We start from the raw sequence: 14,559 nt of genomic DNA, 5'->3' as shown, positions 1-14,559 counted from the left end.
AAAAATGTATACATGATTCAAAATGGTGTGTTTGTTCAAAGACATTCACACTAAAATGTTTAATGAGTTTTCATGAGAATTTTGATTTTTTTAAAAAATGCAAATGGCTGCAGAAATATTAAGAACTGAATTTACGGTTGGAAAACTGAGAAACGGAGAGAGCTGAAACTGACAGATCCTTCCATCCCTAGTTAGAGTGGTGGTGCAAAGATGTTATTTCAGCACTCTTTGGCTGGAACTCAACCAGAGCCTTCAGAACCACACCCAGAACACAGATGCAAGCCATCCATGTTGCTTGCCGATTTGAACTGCTTCTGAGGATCAGCCGATTCATGAGTATTCTATTACTCCTGAGGAATCCTTATTCCTCAGGCAGGCACTTTGATGCCTGCATCTTTAGTTGCCTGCACTCCCTATGGCATCTGCCTCTGTCTCTCAGAATGGCTGCCTGTGTCATGAGTAGGGCTGTAGTCATCTTGGGTTATGGGGGGTCGTAGACCCATTAGTTTCTTGGGAGCAGGGTCTCAGCCAGATCCTTATGTATGAGCCAATCAGCATGAAAAGGGAGCTTGTTACCCATTGAGAAGAGTCCTTGCCCTATCATGCTGATTGGAGTCAATCGGAATGAAAGAAGGTGAGTCAGCCACTCAGAAGACTCTTCTTAGTAGCTAACACACAGCTTCCCCTTTAATGCTGATTGGCTCCTAAGGATGTCTGTTGTAGTGGAGTGTGGTCTCGCAAGATGACAGGAAGAGGAAGGGAGATGAGGGAAAGGAGAAAAGGGGGTGTGGCCATGAGGGGTGACTGCACTTCTGAATTTGTATTATACTACTGGTCATGAGGAGGGGAAGTTCAATTGCTGCTTCCCCTGAATATTCCAAATCCCCCTGGTATGCTCATGGTCCCTGGACAATGGCTTCTCCTCTTTGATGTTTCACTCTGGAAACTCTAGGTCATCCTATAAAGAGGATTTCTCTTTGGCACCTTATTTCTTTACTTATAAAAAATATTTGTATACCGCTATTTGGTAAAAAATGTCAAAGCAGTTTACAACATGTTTATCACAACAACATCAACCATAGAATTTTAAAAACAATAAAAACAAAGGTCAATTGTTGTGAAAAAAGGATGTTCTTAATTGCCTGCATAAGCCTGGCAGACCAGAAAGCTTTTCAGCAGGTGTTTAAAAGTTAAAACAGAAGAGATCTGCTAAATCTCTGCTGGCAGAGTGTTCCAGAGAACTGGGTCAATGACATGGAAGGCTCAATTTCGTGTCAATGTTAAATAAGTCTTGCCAACTCAGGGGATGACCAAAGCCGCTCCTGCAGATGATCTCAGTGATTGAAATGGATTTCAATGGGTTCAGGTAAGATACCCTGGACCTAAGTTGTTCATTTGTAAATTAATACAAAGACTGTGAACCTAGCTCAGTAGTAGATGGGCAGCCAGTGCAGATGTTTTAAAAGTGGTGTCACATGTTTTTGGCCATGTGCTCCCATCATCATTTGGGCTGCCGCATTTTGCACCAGCCAGAGCTTCCAAACCAGGGCCAAGGGCAGCCCCACATAGAGCTCATTGTAGTAATCCAGCCTAGAGGTTACCAACACAAGGACCACAGAGGTCATAGAATCATAGAATAGTGGAGTTGGAAGGGGTCTATAAGGCCATCAAGTCCAACCCCCTGCTCAATGCAGGGATCCAAATCAAAGCATTCCCAACAGATGGCTGTCCAGCTGCCTCTTGAATGTCTCCAGTGTCAGACAGCCCACTAGGTAATTGGTTCCATTGTCGTATGGCTCTAACAGTTAGGAAGTTTTTCCTGATGTCCAGTCAAAATCTGGCTTCCTGCAACTTGAGCCCATAATTCCATGTTCTGCACTCTGGGACGATTGAGAAGAGATCCTGGCCCTCCTCTGTGTGGCAACCTTGCATGTATTTGAAGAGTGCTATCATATCTCCCCTCAGTCTTCTCTTCTGCAGGCTAAACATGCCCAGTTATTTCAGTCTCTCCTCATAGGGCTTTGTTTCCAGTCCCCTGATCATCCTTGTTGCCCTCCTCTGAACCTGTTCCAGTTTGTCTGCATCCTTCTTGAAGTGCGGAGACTAGAACTGGATGCAGTATTCAAGATGAGGCCTAACCAGTGCTGAATAGAGGGGAACTAACACTTCACATGATTTGGAAACTATACTTCTGTTAATGCAACCTAATATAGCATTTGCCTTTTTTGCAGCCACATCACACTGTTGGCTCATATTTAGCTTGTGATCAACGACAATTCCAAGATTCTTCTCACATGTCATATTGCTGAGCCAAGCATCCCCCATCTTATAACTGTGCATTTGGTTTCTTTTTCCTAAGTGTAGAACTTTGCATTTATCCCTGTTAAATTTCATTCTGTTGTTCTCAGCCCAATGCTCCAGCCTATCAAGATCCCTTTGAATTTTGTTTCTGTTTTCCATGGTATTAGCTATGACCCCCCCCCCAATTTTGTATCATCAGCAAATTTGATAAGCATGCTTTGTACCTCCTCATCCAAGTCGTTAATAAAAAAGTTGAAGAGCACTGGGCCCAGGACCAAGCCCTGTGGTACCCCACTTGTTACTTCTGCCCAGTTTGAGAAGGAACTATCGATAAGCGTTCTTTGGGTACGATTCTGGAACCAACTGTGGATCCACCTGATAGTTGTTCCATCCAGCCCACCTTTAGCTAACTTGCTAATCAGAATATCATGGGGTCAAAAGATAGTCAGGCTATCCCTGTCCAGGAATGGCCGTAGCTGACAAACCAGACAAAGCTGGAAAAAGGCTCTCCTAGCCACAGAGGATACTTGGGCCTCTAGTGGCAAAGACGAATCCAGGAGTACTCCTAGGCTATGGACCTGGTCCTTCAGAGGGAGTGCAACCCCATCTGGAACAGGTCACCTGCCTATCTCCCAGACATGGGAACCACCTACTTAAAGAGCCCCATCTTCCCATGATTCAAGCAGAGTTTATTGGCCCTCTCCAGTCCACTACAGTATTCAGACACAGATCTAGAGTGTTCATCCGATTCAGATGTTATGGAGAAACAGCGCTGCATGTCATCAGCATACTGCTCACATCTTGTTCCAAAACCCCTAATGACTGCTCCCAACAGCTTTACATAGATGTTGAATAGCACTGGGGTGAGAACAGTACCCTGCGGAACCCCATTGCACAAGTGCCAGGGGGCCAAGGAACACTAATCCAGCATTACTCTCTGGAGGCAACCCTGAATACGCCGTAATACAGCACCTCCAATACCCTCCCCACTGAGTCGGTCCAGGAGGATATCATGGTCAATGGTATCAAATTCTGCTAAGAGACGAAGCAGAAGTAAGAGGAAAGTAAGACTCTTCCCCGTCTCCCTCATGATAAAGGTAATCCATCAGGGCAACGGAGGCTGATTCTGTTCCGAAACCAGTTCTGAATCCAGATTGTGATGGATCTAGATAATCGGTCTCATCCAGGAATACCTGCAATTGCTTTACAACCACTTTCTCCACTGCCTTTGTCAAGAAAAGGGTGTTGGCGACTGGTCTATAGTTGTTACATTCCATTGGGTCCAGTGTAGGCTTTTTAAGAAGTGGATGCACCACTGCCTCTTTAAGGGCAGTGGGCATCACACCATCACACAAAGATGTGTTTACTACACCTGTGACCCATTCAGTCACCCCACATCTTGCTTAGTTTGGGCACAGTGGGAAATTATGGTTAATTGTGGCATAACTGAGAAGGAAGGATGGAAAGAGCAGGCCGAGTAAATGGGCAAAGGTTTCATGCACAGCTCAGTTTATTGTTAAGTTAAAAAATGATGGTCTGAACCAGGCTATCTGGTGGAGGTAAACAAATATTTCCTCTGCTTTCTCAAAACCTGGGTAGGCGGAGGGAGGCTTTTACCCTTTTGCATCTCAAACAGTTCCCTCTACTTTTGCGCCCATGAAGATAGATAAAAGGAGGTTGATACTCCCCCCCCCGTCCAGCCATTGTATGTAAAAAAAAAATCTTTGGGAACAATCTTTTAACTGAAAAATGACTGGATGGAAAGGGTTCAGCAGCTGCTCTCACAAAGCCTTGACGCACAAGGTCTCACACTCAGCTCAAGTTGCTTCGGGTTAAACAAAACAAAACAGAAAGGTTACAGGACTTCATGTAATGCATAGGCTTAGCCTTCGATTAAAACTCAAATGGTTTTTGTAAAGAAAGGTGTGTGTGTGTGTGTGTGTGTGTGTGTGTGTGTGTGTGTGTGTGTGTGTGTGTGTGTGTGTGTGTGTGTGTGTGTGTGTGTGTGTGTGTGTGTGTGTGAGAGAGAGAGAGAGAGAGAGAGAGAGAGAGAGAGAGAGAGAGAGAGAGAGAGAGAGAGAGTCTGTGTGTGTGACGGAGCACAAGACAGAGAACTCACATGCATAACTGAACAAACAACTACAATGGATGTATTTTTTTAAAAAAAATAGTTCACTTAATGTGAAATCTCATGTCAAGCATGTGAAGTACTGCATCGCCAATGATATTTTGTCAGATGTTTGATACTAGCAGGCAGGTGTTGAAAGGTTTGACCGGTGCTTGTTATGTCACCAATTTCTGTAGCCTACAGCAACTTGGAATTTGCCTCTTCCATAAATGCCAGCTCCTAGCATTCTGTCACACTGCAAAGAGACCAACAAATAGAACCCAGCATGGGGCTGTGAAGAGGAGAGGTATCAATTCTCTGGCTCACATATAAACTTCAATCAAGTGTAATGCTCACTTGAAAAACAAGAAGAAATCCTCCAAGCCCACTCTTCTTTTCCAATCTTTAGATGGTATGTATTGTGTTTAATTTTAATGAGAGGTATAGGGAGATGTCAAAATCTACTCTGCTTTTTACTAGCACCCCGAGATCCGATGGAACCAGGTGTGAAAAACCTACACTTGGAATTAAAGAATCTGAACCCATTGATTTGTACTGAGTACCTGACAACAGGTTGAAGTCATTCTACACAAAAAAATTCTCTCCTGATCATTCCCAACCCAGCCCAGCTGTGTTCACTCCAAGGGGGGGGGGGTGTCATTGCATTGTTGCCATTGTTAAATAATTGGGAGCTAGAAATTCTAGCCAATCTACTTCAAATCTACCAATAGCTCCTGATCTATCTTCTGCTCAACCATCCACCTCTGTTTCATGATATCGCCCTTATATGACTTGCTGTATGTTGTTTTGCTTGGTATGGTAAAAAAAAAGTGGCATGTAGATGTAATGTAAGACATCCTTACAAACAAACCTGAGTCAGTATTATAGATCCATGTTGTAGACAGAAGGTTGAAACACTGACTTGCCTAAGGTCAACATAAGGTTTGAACCAGGGACTTGCTTGAAGGCCACAAAAGGCACAGTCACTGTTTCACTTGTATTAATGAAGTTAATGAATGGCAGGATCAGAGCTTGGAAAAGTTACTTTTTTGAACTACAACTCCCATCAGCCCCAGCCAGCATGGCCACTGGATTGGGTTGATGGGAGTTGTGGTTCAAAAAAAGTAACTTTTCCAAGCTCTGGGATATACAGTGAGGAAGAAAATAAACTAACAGAAATCACTAACCATAAGGCAAAATCAACCAAAAACATCCAATCTGTGGTCAGGAGTCTCGTGCTGTCAATATGTCCCCATGGAAAACCAGCAGACTCATTCCCTCTAGAAGGAGAATCATGTTCTCTCACTCTGATACAAAATATTGTTACTTGGCTGCCCCTGCTGCAATGCAGGGGTGGAAGAAGAGGCCTTCAGGACCAGGCCAAAGGCCCATCTAGTCCAGCATCCTGTTCTCACAGTAGCTAACCAGATGCCTCTCAGAAGCCCACAAGCAGGACCTGAGTGCAACAGCAGCATTCTCCCCACTTGTGATTCCCAGCAATTGGTATTCAGAGGCGTACATCATGGCCTAATCCTCCATGAATTTGTTGAATACTTTTTTTAAAAAAAGACATCGACATTGGTGGCCATCACTACATTTTGTGGCAACCACAATCACTGTGAACTGTGCACAAGTAATAGATACACTGTGGGGGAGTCCCTCAGCCAATGCCAATTGCATATCAGCCAGAGTGGCATTTTCTACCATGGCTTCAGAATAGGAATAGGGGAAAAATTAGTTCAGTTCAAATTTAAATGTGAGCCTACCTAATTCACACTTTCCAGAGCTTGGAAAAGTTACTTTTTTGAACTACAACTCCCATCAGCCCAATCCAGTGGCCATGCTGGCTGGGGCTGATGGGAGTTGCAGTTCAAAAAAGTAACTTTTCCAAGCTCTGTCCAAAACAATATGTGAACTGAAACACAGCCATCCTTTGAAATCTGCACTCCTCTAGATTTTGCAGGGCAATTCTTCAGCTGCATAATGTGTACAAAATGCATGTGTCAGGGTAAAGTGTGCATAAAAATGCATGCATTAGTGAAGGCAGCACACAAAAATGCGCATAAGGGGAAATTGTGCCTATCAGGCGCAACTGCATACAAAGATGTTTGTACTGAGAGAAGAATTTTCACAAAGTGATGTGGAAATGTGGAGCACTGAGTTTAAGAATTGAAAAACGAGAACCCGATTAAAACTGGCAAGATAGATTCACCCATCCCTACTGCAGAGGCTGTGCGGCTCAGCTGGCCCCAAAACACCCTGACTGTCCTAGCAGCAGAGCCAATGACGAGACTAACTGAGAGTGCAAGTGGGATGACAGGGTTCTGCTACTTGGATGGAGACACTTCCTCTGCAGCAACTTTACAAACTCTGACGTCAAACTGTGCACAGTATTTGAAAAATGGAAATGGACTGCCTTCAGGTCGATCCTGACTTATGGCTACCGTATGAATAGGGTTTTCATGGTAAGAGGTATTCAGAGGTGGTTTACTATTGCCTCCCTCTGAGGCTAGTCCTCCCCAGCTGGCTAGGGCGTGCTCAGCTTGCCACAGCTGCACAAGCCAGCCTCTTTCTTGTTCGCAACTGCCAGCTGGGGGGCAACTGGGCTCCAGGGAACTATACAGCTTGCCCATGGCTGCACAGGTGGCAGGGCATGTAACCCCTGAGCCACTCGCTGTGGAGGTGATCTTTAGCTGGCCCTTGACACCCAGGAGACACGAGTGGGGATGTGAACTCACAGACTCTGGCCTCCCAGCCAGGCTGTCCTCCCCATTGTGCTATACCAGCTGTCACGCTTTATTTATTTGTTTATTTATATTACTTATTATTCATCTCAACTCATTTGAAATATGGTGTCGGAGGAGAGCTTTGTGCATGCCATGGACTGCAAAAAAGACAAATAATTAAACCAGAACTATCAGTAGAAGCTAAAATGATGAAACTGAGGTTATCATACTTCGGACACATCATGAGAAGACATGACTCACTAGAAAAGACAGTAATGCTGGGAAAAACAGACGGGAGTAGAAAAAGAGGAAGGCCAATAAGAGATGGATTGATTCCATAAAGGAAGCCACAAACCTGAAAGTACAAGAACTGAACAGGGTGGTTCATGACAGATGCTCTTGCAGGTCGCTGATTCATAGGGTCGCCACAAGTTGTAATCAACTTGAAGGCACATAACAACATTATTCATTAGATTTATATCCTGCCTTTCCTCCCAGTGGGAGCCCAGGGTGGCAATAATGTCTATGATATGCCACTTTGCTGGGTAAAAAAAAAAACTTAGATAATATATTTGTCTCAGCTGGCCAGGCAGGAAACAAGCAGGAAATGCAGAAAATTATTCAAAGCTGCTAAAGGGGGGGGGAGTTAGATAAGCAAGAGGGGAGCGACCAGGGTGCAAATATTACTTCTCCTGGCGTAGGTAATCTCTCAGAAAATGGTTTGCCACAAGCAAAAGTTGCAGTGCCAGCGATAAGAGTGGAGATGTTGGTATAAATACTGCACATATAACTCTGAATTATTGTACATAGTTTAGGAAACCTATACGCATTGAGATTTCCTGAGAAACCCACATTAGAGAAACAGTACAGAGTTTAACATGAAAAACCTGCAAAACATAAATGAAAAGAAAAACTCAAGAGACCCGTCCATTCACTCACCACATGCACATTAATTGCAAGAATTTATCCACGAACAGTCTCCCTGGTACTCCCCTCTCACTTTATGTTAAAGAGGAAAACATTCAAGTTGCCATTACAGCTTAGATGCAATTTTATCCTGGAGGCAGGATTAAAAAGGACAGATTGCCGATGATGTCCACCTTTCTGTGCATCAACAAACTCCAAGTACTTTTTATTATCAAGAGCTCTGACTTGGGGGAGAAAAGGTTTCTGTTTCATTCTGCTTTGAGACAGGAACTTCCTGGATTGAAAAGAAGCAGCTGCCAACAATCTCCAACTTTTGAAGTGTACAAGTCTCAGCTGGTGCAGCAGAGTGCTGTTCCACCAAAATGAGTTGAGCCATTGCAATCCACAGCTGCAGACAAACCTTCACTGGACAGCCTCTTACACAGGAGGTACCTATGTTCTCTTTCACACTTGGAATATGCAAGGGGGAGAAATGTAGAATTCTGAGACAGACTGAAAAGGGAAATGGGATAGAGGGGATCAGTTCTGTTTTTAACAACCTGGTATTCCCTTCTCTCCCAGGAGATAGTGATGGGTGTGACTTCATCCAGTCATTTTTGTCTGAGTAACATCAACAGGAGTCGATGGGAGGGAACCGCCGTGCAAGACTTTTTTCTAGACAGGGTTTGGACTTGCTATGCTTCACAGTGGCAAGACGACAGCAACAGAAAACCTCTCTAGATATTTACAAAACATACAAACTGGTTTCTCCATCCCACATGATGATCTTGATTAAGCTACAATCCTATACATGTCTATTCAAAAGTGAGCTCCATTGGGTTCAATGGGCTTTACTGTCACGTAGGTGTGTATTGAATTACAGCCTAAGTCTCTGTGCAGATTCAAATGATTTCTTGGGTCATTTTAGTTGTAAGACACAGCAACTGATGTATGCCACAGGTACGTATGGTTCCACTAAGTGCATCTAAGCCCATTAAGGGAAAACTGGCTGCAAGTTATGGTCTGAAATTGGCTTGAATTTTCAATTTCCTTCCCAATGCAGAACATGGTGGTTGTAGCTAGGGATGGGGTAGAAATTTGATTCAGTTCACATTTAAAAGCAAACCTACCTAATTTGCATTTTCTGAAACAATCCGGGAACCAAAATGCAGCAATCCTTACAAATCTGTACTTCTCTGAATGTTGCAGTGCTGTTCCCCAGCAAAATGGTGCGTACAAAATGCATATACTCTGATAAAGTGTGCTTAAAAATGCATATATTAGTGGAAATAACATAGAAAAAGGCATTATATTGCTTTGCAAGGAGAAACTGCTTTGCAGAAATGTGTATATGATACACCTTTTTAATTGTATGCCATTTTGCCTGTTAGGAGAAATTCACACAACGAACCTGATGAGTTTTCATGAGGACTTTTGTTTTTTTAGACTAAACCTGATACGGAAAAGTGGAGAACAGAACTTAAGATTGGATGAATAAGAAACTGACAGAAAGCAAAATTGACAGATTTGCCCATCACATGCTGTATGCCCTAACCCACAGGTGGCATGCCACAATCTGAACCTCTGGATGACTTGGGGAGGGGGTCATTCTTTACCTGCTTACACAAGAAGATGCACATCTTACTCCGAAAGCACCTCTCTGGGTGGGGACGCTATGCTAGTTTTCTAGCAGGGGGTCATTGTTGCTTCCTGGGAGGGGGAAAGGCAAGGTGGTGAGGAGTTGGCACAGTGCAAGCCTCTCCCTCCTGATAAGCAACAGCAATGCACCTGCCAGGAAGCTTGTGAAGTGGCTTTGCTCCATCCAAAAAGCCACTTCTTTCCTACTCCGCTTGCATTTTTCAGCTTTTGGAGTGTAAATTCCGCAATTAAATTTTCTGGCATTTTTCCTATGGGTTGAATTCAGGTTTACAATCAGTGGAGCTCTGCCTGAGGTGGAGGAAGGTGGGGGAGATGATTTTCACTGCAGCCCCCATGCGCCCCCTGAAAAGCTGCCCCGAATGGCCAGGGTCCCTCCACAGCAGCATGAAAAGCTGCGCAGGGAAATAGGTGAAAATCACATCTCTACTTCAGTATTGTAGTGGCAGATTCAGTGTCCCTTCATGATAGCCACAGCCACTCCCCCCCCCCCATTTTTGCTGTTGGGTTGAGAATGAGATTCTTGTTAATGCCTTCTTCCACAACGTCCCTAGCAACCCAATCAACATGAGAGTGTTAGCTATTGAAAAGAGTCTTCTCAGTGGCTGACTCCCTCCTTTCATTCTGATTGGTTCCAATCAGCAGGAAAGGACATGTTAGAAGCATGTTAGAAGACTCTTCTCAGTGGTCAACATACTCTCTTTTCATGCTGATTGGCTTGTAGGATGCTGGAGACATAGCAACCTTGCTGGGATGGGACCCTGCTCCCCAACAAGTAAAGGATCTAAGACACCCCCCAAGACCCTGGACAACTACACCCCTGCTCTGCTTCTTCCGCCTCTCCTCTGAATCTCAGTCCATTCATTTTGTGAATGAAAGGAGGCCTTCTACTTGTGTTGAATCCAGTCAGTCTCTTCCAGAAACCCCGGTGATTGAATTGTACCCTGTAACAAACATTATTCTAATTACATCATTATTAATGTTTTTTTTTTAAAAAAAGAGGGAAGAATACACATCCAGTTTGTGTTCACCTTCCCTTTCACTATCAAAGAACTTTGCAAATAAATATTTAAACCTACTGCATATTTGCGACACTTATCTGCAAAAATGAATGTGTTACTCTACGTTCACATGGCATTCCAATGAAAGTTGCAAACTGGAGATACTCACAGCATCCCTAGTATTGTTCTGACCTAGCGCGACAAGGTCAGCAGAGAAACATAATAGAGAATAGGATTCCTCCACTGATTCGTGATGCTAGGGAAAGCACATAAATTGTACGAGAACAGCCACTTGTGTATTTCATCCTTGATCAGCAAACTAAGGCAAGAATCAAGGGATATAACAGGAGGAAAAAAACAGATCCTCCTGCAACTTCCACCATTGCTGCATGCATATTTTTCTCAACCCAGTAGTTGAATGTGCTCATCAAGCACTCCAGGCAGCATGAAGAACCACGGACGATCAATTGACTCTTTGCGGCTATTTTAAGCACATGCTCAAAGATGGCAAAGAGTATCTTCTGCCTTATGTAATGATGAACTTAGTGTCAGGGGAAACGTTGGCAGCTGTTGAACTCCTGCCAACTCTCTCTTTTCTCTTCCCAATAAAGAGTTCCTTTACTTAGCTGCAAAAACAACAGCCAGAGCAAAAGCCAGTAATAGGATTTTCATGGGAGAATGACAAAATCTCATAGGAACATAGGAAGCCAGACCATTAGTCCATCGAGTTCAGTACTGACTGGCAGCTGCTCTTCAGAGTTTTAGGCAGGAGTCTCTTCCTGGAGATGCCAGGGATTGAACTTGAGATCTTCTGCATGCAAGGCAGATGCACTACCATTGAGCTACAGCCCTTCCCCTGGATCCTCATTATTTATATCAGATGTGGCCCTCTGCTTCTTGTTGGACTCCAGCTCCCATCATACTTGACTATTGCCCATGTTGCCTCTGGCTGATGGGACTTGGAGTCCAACAATATTCTGAGGGCCACAGTTTCTCTATCGCCCACACCGGAAAAGCCCAGGCATATGCATTTTTGCCTGGAAATAGGGATGGGCAGACATTCGTGTAGTGGCAAATTCCCCTCCCCAGTTTTTTTTGCTATGGGTTTGAGAATGAGATCCTTGATAATGCCTACGAATCAATAAGCATGAAAGAGGAGAGTGTTGGGTACTGAGAAGAGACTTCTCAGTGTTTGACTCACCTCCTTCCACCCTGATTGGCTCCAATCTGCAGGAAAGGACAAGGAAGCATGTTAGAAGACTCTTCTCAGTGGCTAACACACTCCCCTTTCATGCTGATTAGCTTGTAGGATACTGGAGACGAAGGGACCCTGCTGGGACTCTGCCCCCAAAAAAGTAAAGGGTCAAAGACCAGAGCTTGGAAGCAACTAGTTACAAGTAACGAATTACTTGTAATTTATTACTTTCTTGAGTAACAAGTGGGTCACTTCATTACATTTTGCTGGTAATAGAACGAGTAGTAACTTCATTACTTTTGAGGAGTAATTGTAATGTTTCCAGCATTACTTTTGTGCATTACTTGGGGGGGAGCAGGGGAAGTCTTCTGCTCCTCTGATTTGTGAATAAAAATCATGTGCTTCAAATTGGGCTTCTGTGCAGCGTTGTTCTTCCTTCATGCTCTATGGGTGCTTAGGAGGCGATGAGGGAGGAGGTGGAGAGCGAGACGGGGTGGAGAAAACAATTGTTTAAAAATTGACAGGAGTGGAAGGAGAAAGGAGCTGGAGGCAATATATATATACAAAATATGTGTGTTGGGGTATCATCATTGCTGGGGGTGGGGTGAGGGGATGTGAGATTCTCTTATGCCATTCTGTTAATCTTATGGATAAAAAAAATTATTCTGCTACCCTCTGTGTGTGTGTGCTTATTTTTAATGTTGTTTTTGGCTACTTAGATGTGCAGCAGCCAAGGCCAGCACCTTGTAGGCATTTTTTTTAAAAAAGGAACTAAAATGTAATTGTAGCAATTTCTTTTGAGTAAGAGTAAAGTAATCAGTTACTTTCAGAGCAATTGTAATGGTAATTACTACTTTTGGGGGCCATGTAACTAACTGTAATTTATTACTTTTTAAAAGTAATCTTCCAAGCTCTGTCAAAGACCCCCTAAGACCCTGCACAAGTATACCCCTGTGGGCAGATCTATCAATTTTTGTTCTCCCAATTTCTCATGTGCAGTGTGCAAAAACCTCATGAAAATTCTTCAGCATTTTAGTGCTTACAATAACTTGTAAGTTATTTCCATGAACATATTCATCTTGATGCACACTTTCCCCCGATATACACATTTTTGTAAGCATGGTTTGGTTGGAGAACTACATCACAAAAATCTGCGGAAGTGCAAATTTCAAAGAATTGCTGTGTTCTGGTTTTCATATTGGAAAATATCAATATTTTTAGAATATCTATGAAAAACAATATTTTAAAAAAATATATGTATTAATATCAATATTTTTGCAGAAAAAAACTGGAAGCAGTATTTATCGCAAATAGCAAGCATTGATCCCTTATGAAGAGGTACCAGAAGGAAGTTCAATGGAGCAAAAATGGAACCAGCACCGAAATGCAGATCCCATCCCTCCTTGTTACAGTATTGCTATTCCTTTGCCTTCTAAGAGCACCTGGCCTATACTCTGCTGTTTCCATGATACTGAGTTTGTATCATTAGTCTGCAATAATAAACACTCACTTCTTTTCTTGCAAGTGCACCTGTTGTCTTTTTTGGGCAAGAGTCAGGACAGTTTGGGTGATTCCCTTGTTGGGGCATATAGGTCTTGACAAGGGCCCAGCAACGCCAATCCTTGATACTCACTCTGCTGGCGGGAAGAACAAGCAGGAAAAGAAAATGTGCAACATTTTGGGATCGGGATGCTACAGTTAGAAAAGCTAAGGTGAAGGAGTCTTATCTGCCCCAGAATTCCCAAACACAACCAAATAACCAGGCCACCTGGAGCTGAATTTCCAAAAAGTGGCTGGCCCAAGCTTTCAACCAGGGACTTTGCTAGTTATGCTCCCAACATAAACACTGCTTGTATAAACAATATGACATGAGCTACAAGGCCAAGGGTTTGGATGGTGAACAAGATGACTGTAGCATGATCATCGACGCTCACTTCATCCCATTAAAATGTCAATAAAAGAATATTATGATTGCCCGAATTTGGAACTTGGCCTGACTTTCAGCTTGCTTATTCTGGTGCATGCTATCCGAAAAAGGGGAAAAAATTAAGACTCTCCTTTCATTATTGTCACATACTAAAGTGGAGCTGTAAGTAACTCTTAAAATACACCCACACATAAAAGAGAATGCCAGGCTTCCACTTCTCTGGGGAGACCCTACAGCCTGTCAAAGATAACCTTCACATTTAAACTCTGGGCTTAATGATCTTGCATCCCACTCATCCTTTAGATGGTGTATGTTTACCATTTTACTTTCACTGAATTGAAAACTCCTTTAAGCCAGCCCTGCTGGTTTGGTGGTCATTCTGCTCACCCTGATGACTAGGGCCCAGGACATCTGCCCTGAGTCCTGCCCTAGAGCACCACTAGTCCAGTATGCCTCAACATGTTGCGTTTCTGAAGAGGTAGAAAAGGAACATAAGCTTAATATAAAATATTATATGATGTTTGATCATCATAACAGCCTTGCTACATTTGAGCATACTTTCTATAAAGACCAACTGACAAAAGAAAGTACTTGCTCACACACTACATAGCTCCATTGTGGAATTTGCTCCCACAAAAGGCAGTGATGGCCACCAACTTGGATAGCTTTAAAATAGGATTAGACAAATTCATAGAGGAGAAGGCTATCAGCGGCCATGATGGCTATGCTCTGCCTCCATA

The 14,559-nt window shown here is 43.3% G+C and overlaps 1 protein-coding gene and 1 long non-coding RNA gene across 5 annotated transcripts in view; one reads left to right on the top strand and one right to left on the bottom strand.

Moving 5' to 3' along the window:
- The window catches only part of CELF2 (CUGBP Elav-like family member 2), a 672,363-nt gene that overhangs the window by 644,382 nt on the left and 13,422 nt on the right, over positions 1 to 14,559 (bottom strand). The gene's annotated exons all lie outside the window — the stretch shown is intronic.
- LOC133363283 (uncharacterized) lies at positions 8,331 to 13,410 on the top strand. Its single transcript, XR_009757647.1, has 2 exons — positions 8,331 to 8,489; positions 13,174 to 13,410. It is a non-coding gene; the product is annotated as an uncharacterized LOC133363283 (long non-coding RNA).

Source organism: Rhineura floridana, chromosome 8 (genome assembly GCF_030035675.1).
Source record: "Rhineura floridana isolate rRhiFlo1 chromosome 8, rRhiFlo1.hap2, whole genome shotgun sequence".
Classification (NCBI taxonomy): Eukaryota; Metazoa; Chordata; class Lepidosauria; order Squamata; family Rhineuridae; genus Rhineura; species Rhineura floridana.
The sequence above is the reverse complement of the archived record's forward strand: the minus strand, read 5'-3'. Positions and strand labels throughout refer to the sequence as shown.